At 50.2% G+C, this 13,948-nt stretch overlaps 1 protein-coding gene and 1 non-coding gene across 3 annotated transcripts in view; one reads left to right on the top strand and one right to left on the bottom strand.

Annotated features, from left to right (window-relative positions):
• Zc3h3 (zinc finger CCCH-type containing 3) overlaps window positions 1-13,948 on the top strand; it is an 80,904-nt gene that overhangs the window by 14,578 nt on the left and 52,378 nt on the right. The window lies entirely within an intron of this gene.
• On the bottom strand, window positions 6,412-6,484 carry Trnaa-agc (transfer RNA alanine (anticodon AGC)). The gene has a single exon. It is a non-coding gene; the product is annotated as a tRNA-Ala (tRNA).

Genomic DNA, 13,948 nt, shown 5'->3' with positions numbered 1-13,948 from the left:
GGGGAGGGGGAGGGGGAGAGGGTGTCTTAACTGTGCCGGACAGAGTGTGAACATGATTTTCCACAGTCCTGGGAAAGGTGTGTTAGAATCTTCCGCTGTGTTTGTGAATTTGCTCATTTCTTCAGTATCAATCTGGCATTAAATATCTTGAGGTCTGGTCATTGTGCTGGGTGCAAACCAATTGTAATTGTATCTCCCTGCTGGATTGAACTATTTAATGTTAAAATGTTCCTGTCTATCTTCAGTAATACTTTCTTACACTATGTAGCTACCATAATTTTCCTTAGTTGACATTATATATATATATGTGTGTGTGTATATATACACACATATATATCATATATGTATATAAAGAGAGATAATATGTATAAACGTGTGTATACACACACACACACACACACACTTTTTGCTTTTCTCTATTATGTTTAGTGTTTTGTGTATAGTAAATAGTTGGTTTTTAAGTACAGTCCGAAATTCTTTTTAAAATATTTAGTCTGTTTACATTTATTTATTTATTTATTTATTTTATTATTCATATGTGCATACAAGGCTTGGGTCATTTCTCCCCCCTGCCCCCACCCCCTCCCTTACCACCCACTCCGCCCCCTCCCTCTCCCCCCCACCCCCTCAATACCCAGCAGAAACTATTTTGCCCTTATCTCTAATTTTGTTGTAGAGAGAGTATAAGCAATAATAGGAAGGAACAAGGGTTTTTGCTGGTTGAGATAAGGATAGCTATACAGGGCATTGACTCACATTCATTTCCTGTGCGTGTGTGTTACTGTCTAGGTTAATTCTTTTTTGATCTCACCTTTTCTCTAGTCCCTGGTCCCCTTTTCCTATTGGCCTCAGTTGCTTTTAAGGTATCTGCTTTAGTTTCTCTGCATTAAGGGCAACAAATGCTAGCTAATTTTTTAGGTGTCTTACCTATCCTCACCCCTCCCTTGTGTGCTCTCGCTTTTATCATGTGCTCAAAGTGTCCAATCCCATTGTTGTGTTTGCCCTTGATCTAATGTCCACATATGAGGAAGAACATACGATTTTTGGTCTTTTGGGCCAGGCTAACCTCACTCAGAATGATGTTCTCCAATTCCATCCATTTACCAGCGAATGATAACATTTCATTCTTCTTCATGGCTGCATAAAATTCCATTGTGTATAGATACCACATTTTCTTAATCCATTCGTCGGTGGTGGGGAATCTTGGCTGTTTCCATAACTTGGCTATTGTGAATAGTGCCGCAATAAACATGGGTGTTCAGGTGCCTCTGGAGTAACCTGTGTCACAGTCTTTTGGGTATATCCCCAAGAGTGGTATTGCTGGATCAAATGGTAGATCAATGTTTAGCGTTTTAAGTAGCCTCCAAATTTTTTTCCAGAGTGGTTGTACTAGTTTACATTCCCACCAACAGTGTAAGAGGGTTCCTTTTTCCCCGGCATCCTCGCCAACACCTGTTGTTGGTGGTGTTGTTAATGATGGCTATTCTAACAGGGGTGAGGTGGAATCTTAGTGTGGTTTTAATTTGCATTTCCTTTATTGCTAGAGATGGTGAGCATTTTTTCATGTGCCTTTTGGCCATTTGAATTTCTTCTTTTGAGAAAGTTCTGTTTAGTTCACTTGCCCATTTCTTTATTGGTTCATTAGTTTTGGGAGAATTTAGTTTTTTAAGTTCCCTATATATTCTGGTTATCAGTCCTTTGATGTGTAGCTGGCAGATATTTTCTCCCACTCTGTGGGTGTTCTCTTCAGTTTAGAGACCATTTCTTTTGATGAACAGAAGCTTTTTAGTTTTATGAAGTCCCATTTATCTATGCTATCTCTTAGTTGCTGTGCTGCTGGGGTTTCCTTGAGAAAGTTCTCACCGATACCTACTAACTCCAGTGTATTTCCTACTCTTTCCTGTATCAACTTTAGAGTTTGTGGTCTGATATTAAGATCCTTGATCCATTTTGAGTTAATATTGGTATAGGGTGATATACATGGATCTAGTTTCAGTTTTTTGCAGACTGCTAACCAGTTTTCCCAGGAGTTTTTGTTGAAGAGGCTGCTTTTTCTCCATCATATATTTTTAGCTCCTTTGTCAAAGACAAGTTGGTTATAGTTGTGTGGCTTCATATCTGGGTCCTCTATTCTGTTTCACTGGTCTTCATGTCTGTTTTTGTGCCAGTACCATGCTGTTTTTATTGTTATTGCTTTATAATATAGTTTGAAGTCAGGTATTGTGATACCTCCTGCATAGTTCTTTTGACTGAGTATTGCCTTGGCTATTCGTGGCCTCTTGTGTTTCCATATAAATTTAACAGTAGATTTTTCGATCTCTTTAATGAATGTCATTGGAATTTTGATGGGAATTGCATTAAACGTGTAGATTACTTTTGGGAGTATTGACATTTTTACTATGTTGATTCTACCAATCCATTAGTCTGTTTACATTTAATGTATGTATTAACATATTTGGGGTTAAATCTGCCATCTTATTACCTGCCTTTTCTTTGCTCGATCAGTTCTGGTCTTTTTTCCTCTTCTTTTGGGTATTAAATTTTCATTTTCTCTTCAATCACTCATTATTATGCATTGTTTACTCTTTTAGTGGTTCCCTACAAGTTGCAATGTGCATCCATAGAGTAACTGATACTTATAAGCTATTGTAGGGTCACTTGTGAATAGTGGAAGGAGCTTGGGATACTTAACTTTGCTTTTTTCTTTCATCTCCCATGCTGTCATGACTTAAACTCTCCCTCTATTTAGATATCATAAGACAGAACTGTACAACCAACATTCACTCAGACTTACTATTTATTCTTCCATTTCTTTTTATTCCTTTTTCCACTTAGGTTTGGAGAATACCCCTTAATACATTTCATTCAATAATGGAAGTCTAGTAGGGACCAATTTTCAATATGTGATTGTTAGATAATGTCTTTATTTTTGCCTTAAGTTTCTGAAGGTTTTTTTTTCCTCAGTAAAGAAAAAAAAAATTTTAGGGGCTGGGAGTTTTGATCAGTGGTAGAGCCCTTGCTTAGCATGTGTGAGGCCCTGGGTTTGATCCCACACACTGGGGAAAAAAAAAGCTTTGGGTAGTAGTTATTTTCTTTCTGTTCTTTGGTGATAACATTCCATTGCCTTCTGAGTTGGCTGCTGCTATTGAGAAATCAGCTGTTGTGCCTCGGAAAGTCACGGGTCTTTCTTTCCCTTATGGTTGTTGCTATGATTTTTCTCTGTCTTTCATTTTCAGAAGTTTTTCTGTGATGTGCTTAGGTGTGGTTTTAATTTATACTGTCTAATTCTTCCCTCCCTCCCTCCCTCCCTCCCTTCCTTCCTTCTATCCTTCCTTCCTTCCCTCCCTCCCTTCCTCCTTCCTTCCTCTATCTTTCTTTCTCTTTCTCAAGTAAAGTGGGAGAGTTTATTGAGATAGAAAAGTGTAAAGTAGGAGAGTAGAGCCTCCATAGTTGGGGGTTCCCAAAAGAGGTTCCCCCTCTTTTTTTTGATGTTGACTTTTTTTTTTTTTGGTGGCATTGGGGTTTGAACCCAAGGCCTTGTGGTTACTAGGCAGGCGGTCTACCACTTGAATTTTTTTTTCATGGTACTGAAGTTTGAACTCAGGACCTCATGTGTGTCAGGCAGGTGCTCTACCACTTGAGCCATACACTCCCAGCCTTCTGTCTGTTTTCTTATTTTTCTATACTTTATATAATTTGCCATGAAGTCCATCCCTTGAGGTCTCAATTTCAGTTGCCATTTTTAAATTCTAAAATTTCCAGTTGTGGCACTGTTGTGGCTCCTAGGGTAGTATAGCACCCAGAAGGACCCTGGAATTCAGGTGCATGGCCCAGGCCCAGTGCCAGGTGGATCCTTCCACAGCTAAGACAGTCTCAGCTGGCATGGGGAGCTTGATTGGGTGTAGTGGTCAAGTTCTGGGAATCTGCTCTCACATTGCCACAGCTAGGTTGAAGGAAATTGCTGAAGGAGTGGGGCTTATAGTCTGCCTGGGCCTGCTCCATTTCCTGTCTGGGACATACTGAGAGAGCCTGGTGCTACAGGGTATCCACAGGGTGGGGCACTGTGTCCAGGTCTATGTTCCTGGCACACCTGCCCATCCCAGCTGATTAAAGATGTCTGCTGGGTGTGGTGGCTCACACCTGCAATTCCATCTCCTCGGGAGACAGAGATCAGGAGGATCAAGGTGTGAGGCCAACCAGGGCAAACAGCAAGACTTCATCTCAACAAATAAATTGCTGCTTTCTCTTGAAGTGACTCTCCTGATTGGACAGGTGCTGGGAGAGCTTGAGTGGTGTGCCTCTGTTGGGACAAAAGCCTAGCTAGATATCATTCATGTCTATCTTCCCCACATCCCCAGGGACCCAAAGCAAATGTGAACAGTTGTGTGCAACAGGAGGCATATGGGATAGGCCACCAAGCCCAGGCTCTACCTGCCAGAGAGTTGCACTGAGATGGTGCAGTCTCCTCGCCACTTCTGCATGTAGAGGCTCTGGTTGAGCCACCTCTGGTCACAGTACATGACCAAGAGAGGACATTCCTCTTGCCACTGCCAGCCCTGCTTCCAAGGGGCCTTACCTTGGGTCCTTTGTGGCCAGAGTTGTCCCTGGAGGAGGCTAAACTTAGTCCTTGAAGGGCTAGGCTAGGTGGCTGCCAACTGACTCATGGATCAGGACTGGGCTCCTGCTGAAATCAAAGGCAATACATTTTTAATGAGCCAAAGAAAATGGGCCTTTAGTGGGAGGGAGTTGGTCACCTGTGGCACCTGGTGCTCACCCCCAGGTACTGGGCTTATTTAAAAACCTGTTGTGAGTTTAATGATGTCTGCGGTGATTTGACTCTGCCGAGATCACGTTCTGTTTCCGGTGTGAACTTGAACCCCAGGGAAAGGCTGGGGTTGCCATAGCACACCACTCAGAGGGTTGCTGTCACTTGATCAGCAGCCGAGGGACCAGGCACATTGCTTTTATCCTGACCCCTTCCATAGAAACCGCTGCAAAGATTCCAGGTTCCAGGATGCCCTGACAGGGAGATCTCCTCAGCGGCTCTCCTCAGCTGTTGTGGCCCCCTTGCAATAGGGAAGGGGATTCTCTGGCCAGGGGCTGTAGTGGGGCCAGACCAGAAAAACCTTCACTCCCATTTCAGTGGGGGAGACATAACACCCCAAAAAGGTTCATGTGTGCTCATCCTGGGGACCCTTTCCTGGGCTTACACCTTGAGTATCCCACAAGGTATAGGCCAGAAATCTGCTTGCCCACTTTGGTTTGTGCATTGGTAGGTGCCAGGCTGTGTCTTGGGGTAGTATGAGGATAAAGGGAGATGTGTAGGAGGGTTCCTGGATCAGGCTAGCCTCCCAGGAAGCTGCTGGAATCTGCATAGATCCCTGCTTGCCTAGCCTGACCCTGTATGGCCATGTGAAGGTAGTTGCACGTATATTTGGGGTAAGGCCACTTCTTTTCTCTCTGATGGCCAGGAGCCATACCTGGATTTTAGTGGGTTGTGGAGGAACTGCTGGGCAGAGATAACTGCTCTGTCTCTGCAGACCAGGCAAGGGAATGAGGGCGGGAATGCCCTAGCTTGTGCTTAGCGCCTAACTTAGAGAGAGCAGTACCTAGGTGCAAGATTAAACCAGGTAGGCCCCACACAAGGTGATTTGCCTCAGACTTGCTGCCTTCCCCTCCACCTCACCTGGGAGCCATGGTGTTGACCAGGTGGGGCTGGGTGTCCTAGTTGGGCCTCAGAAAAGGTGGGAAGGCCTGTAGGGAATCTAAACTGCTCAGTCTGGCTTTACCTGAGGGTCTGAGGAGGATGGCAGGGAGTACTCACCTAGTTGGGAGGGCTGAGGTGTGTCTAGTAGGCCTTCTGAACTGTGCCGTGCCACAGATCACTAATGCCACATGCTGCCATGGCTGCATGCCTGGAAGGTTGAGATAGGATCAGTGCTATGTGGTTGTTGGGCAAGGGGAGGGGGAATGCAGGTTGAGGTCTGTCCCTGCCTCAGTATTCTTTGTATTTCTGGGACCTGTTTTTTTTTTTTTTTGCAGGCTCAGACACCCCACTGTCCCTTCTTCAACTCTACACCTTGCAGTGTAATGGTGTGACTCCACCTCTTCCAGGGCCCATCAGGGGAGCCATGCTGGGTCTCTCCTTCTGGGTGGCATCATCTGAGCTTACTCCTGTTTCCTTCTCATCTTGTCAGGACTCCACCTTCCCCTACCCACAGAGGCCTGTGCAACGTACTACCTCCTGACAGGCCCCTCCCTGGGTCCTGAAGAGGCCTGTCCAGCCTCAACTGCTTTCCAGATGGTTGGGCTCAGGAGCCCTGTGGAGTCCCTCCAGGTTTCATGTGGAGGACAGTGGACTCTGGGTAGGCCAGGTTGTTGGTGTAATTGGGATCTTTTTATTTTTTTTTTTGGTGGTACTGGGGTTTGAACTCAGGGCCTCATGCTTGCTAGGCAGGCGCTCTACCACTTGAGCCACTCCACCAGCCCTTGTTGACATATTTGGGATAGCAAAGGAAAGGGCTGGCTGCTGTGTGAGCACTGCTGCCCCAGAGGAGGCAGGGCTACAGTCCTCAGTTTTGGGCCTTGCAGATGTTAGAGGCTGCAGCTGGTGGAGGGTAGGGGGGCTATTTGGGGACCTGTCTGCCAGCCTACAGCTGCAACTCCCTGCCTTAACCCTAACCCTAGTGCTGGCCACTGCCTGATGGGCCCTGTGCTCCCTAGCTCCTCCCCAGACTGTAGCATGCTCCCTTCCACTTCTTCCTGCACTTCGCTTCCTTTTCCACCCCCCCTTCCTGTTCTTCCCATCTGCCAAGGCCTTTGCTATCAGGAGGATCCCTGGCTCCTATAGGTGTTGGGCTACACTGAAGCCCTTTGTCTCCAGGGAACTCTTGTCTTATGGCCCTTGCAGCCTCTTTGCTCCTAGGATGCTTAGGAAATGTCACTGGGAGATTTGAGGTGGGTGTTGCTTCTGCTACTGGCTGGGGGACTCAGGAGGAGCAGATGGCCCCACCCTTGAGGGCAGTGGTACCTGTCTCAACTGGTGCAGCAGTGCAGCTCCATCTGAGCCCCAGTCACTATTGTGGTCTTAGTTGCGCTGAGGGTAGGGGAGACCTTTGCTGACTTCTCTGGGCGTTAGTCTGTGTTGTCAGCTCATTGCTGCAGCTCTGTGGGTAGTTCCCACTTGCACTCAGGTGTGCCTGCATGTGTGCATGTGCAGAAGCTCAAGTGTTGTGTAAATGCGTTCTGGAAGCTATGATGAAAACTAGAACTTTCCCCAGAGTGTGGGTCCCATCTTGCTTTCTCTGATAGTCTTGGCAGGCCTGTCCCTGGTGCCATCCACTGTGCAGGTTGAGTGACTGTGAGACTGACTAGGGGGCCTAGAGATGAGTGAGGCCTAGCACAATCCCCCCTCTGCAGCTCACTTCTTGTCCCACAGCTCTGCCCCTCTGGCTTCCAGAAAGGCCAGGGGTGACCCAGAAGGAAACTGAAGCATCTTCTCCTGGCTCTGACTCAGGAAGCAGAGTAGGGATGCTGACAGGCCAGGCTGTGGTAAGCAGGATACTCTGCCCTTCTGGGAGCCACCAGGGCACGGTCCACAGTTGAGCTGGGACCTGGTAGGTACTCAGCCCCATGGTCTATCTGGCCAGCCATCACTTGTATCATGGTCAGTTGCAGCTCATGGCCATGGGCGAGAGGGAATGAACCCAGCGCTGGTCAGAACTGCAGCTCTTGGGGCAAGCTGAAGTCCTAGCCTGATTGCCCAGTCAAATCACCTAACAGCTTAAGCAGTTCGGATTCCTGGGTCCCCCAGAGATGCAGCCTGGGGCTCCGTGGTCATTCCTCCCCACTTGGCTCTAGGAGACAGCCTTCCCTGCAGCATCTCTGGTGCTGGCACTCATATAGAAAGGCCCTGGAGCCCTGTGGATGGAGCTCCCCCACAGCTGCTTTACTGTGGTTGAGGGGACATGAAGCTGCACTGAGGGGCCACCTTCAAGGCCCCTGAAACTTTCTGAGGGGGACCTGGGGGCTCTGCTTGGGTCTTGCTCAGAGTCTGCAGCTGCTGTGTTGGCCCCAGCAGTTCTTGTCCTCTGGGCTGAGCTGCTTCTGTCCACAATCTGTAATCCCAGCTAGCTCAGGTAGGACAAGTAGGACAGAGAGTCCAGGGGTCTGGGGGACATAAGCATCCCAAGAAAGAAAGAAAGGATGATAGGTCACAGGGACTGGGAGCAGGGAGATGCCCAGTTGGGTGAGTTAAGGCCATGCTATGTAGGGACAGGAGTGCCAGGCTGAACATCAGTCTCCCTCTCCTGCAGTGTGTGCTACATCAGGGTTTTGGGGCCACAGCCAGTTCTAGAGGCACAGAAAGATAGTGTGGGGCCCCTGCTGGCTGGGAGCCAGGAGTCAAAGCAGAGAAAAAGAAACAGAGAAGCCATTATGATCCAGATAGGGTTCCCAGGAAACATTCTGTCCCAGATGCTCCTTGACTCCTGAAGCCACCCAGGCTATTGGGGTGAGGGCAGGATGCCCTCAGGCAGCCCAGGGTCTGAGAGCTGATTGTGTATGACCAGCTGTAGGGCTTGCCTGGGCTGCTGGGATAGGTGAGGAGCATTTGGGCAGACATGGCTCTGTAAACACCTATTCGGCCCTAGTCTTCTTTTAGGAAGAGGGTTCTAGAGGGTAAGAGGCTGGTGCACACCTGGCAGGGCCCAAGCACAGCCTTCCCCTGTTCTGCACCCTAGGCTTGGCTGTGCCCACCCTTTGGGAGTTTCCTTACCTGCCTCCTGCTCTGTCCCCTTCAGCCTGTGAAGGTCAGTGAGGCCCCCTCAGGTACAGCTGGCCCACCTTCTGACCATTGGATGCATGATGTATGTGGGTGGGCAGCTGCTCTCTGATGGTGGGCGGTGCTTCATTCTCTTCCCTTCCCTGCCTCTGAGGTCGGGTAGAGTGGTGGTTAAAAGGGGAGGGAGGACCCTCCCTCTGTAATCTATAGCGACTGTCATGAAGCAAACTACTCCCATTTCATACAGGCGGGTCAGGTGTCAGCACGCGATCGATGGCTCGCGCACAATAATTACAGGAACTAGAGGTTCGTGTTGCTTGAGTGACTTTAGGAAGAGTAGGGTCTCAATCTTCCCTCTAATAGGGCTCTGACAGTGAGGCAGTGGCAGCAGCAGCTCTGGTGGCTCTGAGTCTTGGGTTGACAGTGTTGTCATTAAACACCAGGTAGTGTGTAACAACAGAGAACACGGATCCTGCACAGGGGGACAGGGTGGCTGACAGTAGTTATTTGTCATCACTGAGCTGCCCAAACTCCTCAGACTGCAGTGTGGACGGCTGCTTAAGGTGACTTACGGTCCTGTCTGTGGCTGCTGTTGTGATTTGATAATCTGTAAATGTTTGTCAAAGATGGATCCCCTGTTTCTGTGGTGCTGCAAGAAAGGCAAGTGATGACCCAGCTTTGGGCTGAGGGATTTGGGGATAGGGCTTCTGTGTTGGGCAGACAGCCACTCACCTGTATCCACCTAGGGAGGTACTGAGTACCAAAGCTTCTCTGTTCCCACCTAGGCTCCTGTGATAGGCCTGCGCTGTGATAATGCCAGGCCCTTTCCTCTTCTCACAGGGCCTGGGTCTTCCATGTCGTGGGGTAAGCATGCATGTGTGTGTGCCTGTTTATGTTGTGTGTTGTATGTGTGTGCACTCATGTCTACTGTCCTCTCGTCTGTGCAGATTCTTTTTTCTGTTTTTGGCATTTATGGGGTTTGAATGCAGGTGCTCTACCACTGGAGCCACTCCACTAGCCCTTTTTTTGTGATGGACTTTTTTCAAGATAGGGTCTTACTAACTGTCTGCCCAGGCTGGCTTTGAACTGTGATCCTACTGATCTCTGCCTCCTGAGTAGCTAGGATTACAGGCATGAGCCACTGGTGCCTGGCTCCCTGTGCAGATTCTGACCCAGAGCCAAGACCTGCCCTGTGGCTGCTGTGTGACTGTGAAGTTTCCTTCTGTGCTGACAAGGCCTTAAGGCAGGTGTTTCTGTGAATGTTGAATTCTGGCAGGACTTCTAGTGGCTGGTCTGTGCTCTGCCTTGCAGAGTGGCCTGCTGCTATTCCCAAGGGGCCTGCTGGACGTGCTGGCCTCTGGTGGCCTCAGGGTACAGAGCCACCATATTTGAGGATGATCAGGAGGGACCCCAACTGTCCCATAGCCCTGCCTGTGGCTACTACCAGACACAACAGCAGGGCCCCCTGCTTGAGGCAGGGCTTTTTCTGTATTTGAAGTGCTGGGAACCATCAAGCGCAGGAAAAGTGGAGTGATTTATTAGACTCATAAAAATTCATACTTTGTGATTCCAGTCATCCCACATCTGAAGCTTGTTAGAGCGTGGTCCTTGGCAGCTCCCACCGCGCCAGTGTGGGGGTGGGTGCTCACCAGCAGCCCCTGCCTTAGCTGCCATCCTGTCTCATTTAGAGAAATAGGCCCTGGAAGCACGTTCTCAAAGGTGGGTGGGTGGATGGGCAGGCAGAGGTGTTGTGACAACATGGCTATGTCCTCATAGTTGAGAGCAGGCAGGCCAAGCCATGTCACCCTGTGCTTGCAGCACCTGAAGTCACAGCCTCTGAACACAGGTGGGCAAGCACTTTCCAACAACTGTCATGGATGGACGGTAGACCTCCATGATTGTTCCCAGGCTGGTGACAGTGTATTTTGAGCCCTGTATATCCTTGATAGGCCCCTGCAAATGCTGGATCTGGGCTGGCTTGTGTGCTGGGTGTCAAAGGCAGACTGCTTTCCTCTTATGTGCTTCCTGTCAGTGCCCTGAGAGGCTGATGTACCCTTCACTTCTGCCATGTGGCTGTATTGTGAACTCCGTATGAGGGCATGAGAGACAGAGGGCTCCCCACTTCTTGTTTTTTGCTTTTGGTGGCACTGGGGTTTGAACTCAGCCTCACACTTGCTAGGCAGGCACTCATCACCTAAACCACTCCACCAACCCATGCCCCACCCCCGCTTCTTGTGGCAGGGATATTCTGTCTGAGCTGGCCAGAGCCAGGCGGGTGAAGTTCTCTCTGACTCTTTCCCTCCAAACAGTTGAGGGGCCAAGAGGTCTGGGAAGGAGGGGGCAGGCCTCCTGCTGCACCTGCTTTGATTCCGTTTCCCCCTAAGCTGCAAGTCCCCACAGCCCGCCACTGCCACCAGCAGGGAGGTGGGTGTCATGCATGAGCAGCCTGAGATGAGAAGCTCATCAGCCCTGATCACCGCATCCCCTTGCTGTGCCTGAGGGGTCCTGCTGCTGCCTGTTTGCTTCCTGCCCTCTCTCCATTCTTGGTGTCTGGAACTTAATAACCAGATGTCAGGGAGCAGAAGGCAGAGGCCCAACTTCCAGGTGGGGCAGGGTAGGGTAGGTGCTCCTGGGCCCAGGCTGGGGAGTGACTCCTATGTTGCCTGGTGTGCAGTTACATGAACTGGTAAGTGGGGAGCAGTAGAGAGATGGGGTTGGTTCCCTGACACCGAGAGTCCAGGGGCAGGGGTGTCTGCTGGGTGGAGTGATATAGGGCCTGATACATACCTTAGCTCCCAGGAGCAGCTGCCACGCACTTGAGCAGTCTAACCTGGCTTTAGAGGGCCCACACAGATGAGAGGTGATGGTAGAGGTGGGCAGAGCGACAAAACAGAGAAACACAAAGAAGCATGTGTGTTCTGGCCTTAGAGAGTAACTGGGCAGTCCTGCACTTCACTTGGTGTTAGTAGGAGCTACTGGTGCCTCATATAGGTGCTTTGCAGGTACACTCCCATTTGGTGAGCTCCAGGGCTTTAGGACTGGGTGCTGAAGGAGGTAGTGTTCTCTCTGGCTGACCCCACAGCCTGATGCCTCACCCCCCATCATGGAGATACATGTAACCTCTCTTGGCATAGTACAGTACTGAGGCAACTGGGAACAAGATCTTGGGGCAGGGTGAATGGCCAGGTATATGGTCAAAGTCTGGGCAACCAGTTCCAGATTTTGGCTCCATACAAGCTTTGGCTGTGGCTTTGCTGTTGCAGAGATGGGCTTGAGCCAGGGATGGCCCCCAGTGGTGGTCTGGACAGCACTTGTCCTGTACTGCCCTCAGCAAGAGACAGAAAACCCTGCTGACACTGCCTCAGCTCCTCCTGCAGCAGTGGGCACTGCTCCCACCAGGCCCGCAGGCTTTGCAGACAAGTTCAGACGTACGTCACGGTTTTAAATGCAAGAGCAGAGACCTCTTAGAAATGTATGCCACACGTTCTGTGTAGAATTTTGTGGCCATTTTTTCAAGAGTGCAATTCAGCAGTTGCTGGAAAGGAGGCTGCCTTACAGTGCCCTGTGTTGGCTGGGTGTGCCAAGCTGGCTCTGCAGAGATGGGGCGGGGGTCTTGGGAGGATCAGAGTCTTCCAGGGCACCTGCTGACCATGGCAGAAAAGAAAGGCTCTCTGGGAAGTGGGAGTTGGATGGAGTGGACAGGAGCCTGCCCTGCTGTGCTGTCTCTTGGCTGCTGAGGGTCTGCCCAGCAGCCACTGAGCTCAGACTCCTCCTACCTCCCTGCTGCTTGGACCTTGCCCGTCTCAGGTCCAGCTGGGTCAGGGGTCCCTCCCCATCCCTACTATCTAACTGTTGCCCTTTAGCACTCGTAGGCCAAGTCAGGAAAGACAGGACAGTGTCCTATAGGAGGAGCCTTTGAGCTGGGCGTCCAGGATGAGAGGTGGAGGCCTAAGCTTGACAGGTGCTTGCTGAATGCCCAGTGAGTGCAACCCTCCTTTTCCTGCTAGGAGGAGCCAGGGCACCCCTGCCTAGAGTGGTCACTGCTTCTCGAGACCCCGGCACTTTCCCAGTCCTGGCCTTTGCCAGAAGCCCTGGCACCTCCTGAGAGGGAAGCTCAGAGTTACTCTGGAGGGACACTTTCTGGTTCCTCCCACCATGAGTACATGGCACCACTGAACACTTGTACCCATAGCCAATTAGGCAATTACTTGTGACAAATCTACTCTTGGGGGAGAACATCTCTGCCTTGGCTGTGGGGACTACGGCACAGCCACCTGAGCTGTGGGGTGTTACAGATAATGCCTGGGGTAGGGGAAGAGAGTCCTTGCAGGGGAGGTGGGTACAAGGGGAGCTGTGGTGCTGCATGGCAGCCCATTAGGACACACTTACTAGCCAGATGACTGTAGTGTAGCCCCACCTCTGCCAGCATTTGGTCCCTAGCCTCTCTTGGGGCCTCTCCCTCCAGGCTCTCTGCCTCACCTGTCTACAGGGCACTGAGCAGCTCTCTATTACCTATTTGTGCCAGTGGAGGGGCTGTTTGCCCCTCCCTGTCTCATGCTCAGACATCTCTCCTGGGCTAGGGGCACCAGGACAGGCTCTGAGCTGGTACAGAGCTGGCGTCTCGTCAGAAACTGTAGAGAGAGTGGGGAGAAAGACCCTTTAGACTGTTGTCACTGGGAAAAATGAGTTAATGTGAAAAAGCTGCCTTTGGGTAGTAGCACTGTGAGCTGGTTAGGGGCTGCCCGTGCTGGAGCCTGAGTTAGGATGACCCCAGGAGCCCTTGCCAGGTGGGGGCCGTGGGGGCCATGGGAGAGGGCACTGTCAGTGGCAGACAGGCCAGCTGGAGCGTGAGCCAAACGGGAAGGGAGGATAGTTTATGGAACAGGAGAGCAGAAATCAATGTGGCTTTGAAAGGGCTGAGCCACGACAGCTTTTTAGAGCTGTCTTCAGCCAGTGAAGGGTATAGACGGTTTGGAGATATTGAAGAAGTGTCAGGGTAGCTGTTGATAAAAAGCAGATTAGGCAATATATGAAGAAAGTTGAATCATACTGAATTAGGGATGGAGAGCCTGGCTGGGCAGAATGCCTTCAACCCTACGTCCATCCCTGTGGCCTGGTCCCCTGCCCTTAACCTGGGAGGGCTGCCACCTGGGCAGCCTTGCTGTG

The sequence above is a fragment of the Castor canadensis genome, chromosome 3 (genome assembly GCF_047511655.1).
Source record: "Castor canadensis chromosome 3, mCasCan1.hap1v2, whole genome shotgun sequence".
NCBI classification, from domain to species: Eukaryota; Metazoa; Chordata; class Mammalia; order Rodentia; family Castoridae; genus Castor; species Castor canadensis.
Note: the sequence above shows the minus strand (reverse complement) of the source record. Positions and strands in the feature narration are given on the sequence as shown.